The sequence below is a fragment of the Brassica oleracea genome, chromosome C6, assembly GCF_000695525.1.
Source record: "Brassica oleracea var. oleracea cultivar TO1000 chromosome C6, BOL, whole genome shotgun sequence".
Classification (NCBI taxonomy): Eukaryota; Viridiplantae; Streptophyta; class Magnoliopsida; order Brassicales; family Brassicaceae; genus Brassica; species Brassica oleracea.
This window is the reverse complement of record NC_027753.1, coordinates 9,185,547-9,186,671: the sequence shown is the minus strand read 5'-3', so window position 1 is coordinate 9,186,671 and position 1,125 is coordinate 9,185,547.

Below are 1,125 nucleotides of genomic sequence, written 5' to 3'. Positions count from 1 at the left end.
GCTAACCGCTGATCTAGGAGACTAGTGAGCATTATCAATCCGCGCCTAGGGCTTAGCTAGAACCTATCGATCGATATTGTCTTCTAACAATTGATTAATATTGCGAAAGGTGTATCGATCGACATCCATATAGGATCATCGATCGACACTTTCTTGTGATCAAAAGACGACAGTTGAGATCCAAGATCTAGTTAGTTAACCAGTGAAACATTTCCATCCCGGATCACTGTGATTAAGGAGTTGAGCTCTAATATATCATGCATGCAACTGTTAGGCATCTGTAGGATTATAATCTCTAACAACAGAATAGAAACTCTGCTTCTAATATCTTCCAATAAAGTTACACCCCCAGTCATCTTGTTAGTCGAGCAATAGACTTGCTCAATTAGGATTGCTATTTACTTTTAAACCATAAAACAACAAACACCTAGAATTAATAACCTGACTAGATTTAATAGGTTCCTTAGCTCCTTGTGGATTCGATCCCTAAGTACTGCAACTAAACCTCTTATTTGAGAGAGTAATTAACTCTTTAGGGTAATTTGAGTGGTATCAGAGAACAAGAGAAGAACAAAGAAGCCTTCCAGATGAAACTTGATGGTGTCTATTATCCATTGAATGATAGTATCAGTTGGCTAACTACTTGCATGGAGGAGATGAAGCAAGACATAGCCAGAATTCAACATGCGACCGACGTTGCTCGACCTCCTTCGATCGACAGAAGACAACATACATCGATCGACAGGCATCACCACACATCGATCGACAACCAGATGCCAACATCGGTCGACGACAATCCACCACGCCCACATACGATGAAGTCCCAACAAAAGTTTTACACCAGGGAAGAAATAGATCAGTTGGTAGAAGGGATCTATAGAGCTATGGAAACTACAGAAGAGAGGCTTCATGGGAGATGTGATTGTGGGAACCAAAATTCACACCGTCGATTATAATAAATAATAATGGAAGAAAACCGAGTGAACCCGTTTTTCCTTGACATAATCGCTCAGAGGTGTTTTTATTGAATAGTATGAATACAAGATTTCTCCGAGAGGAGTAGAGATACGCTAACAATCGGAACAACAGGACAAGAGGCGGCCAAGACGTCCTAAGCCTTGCCGT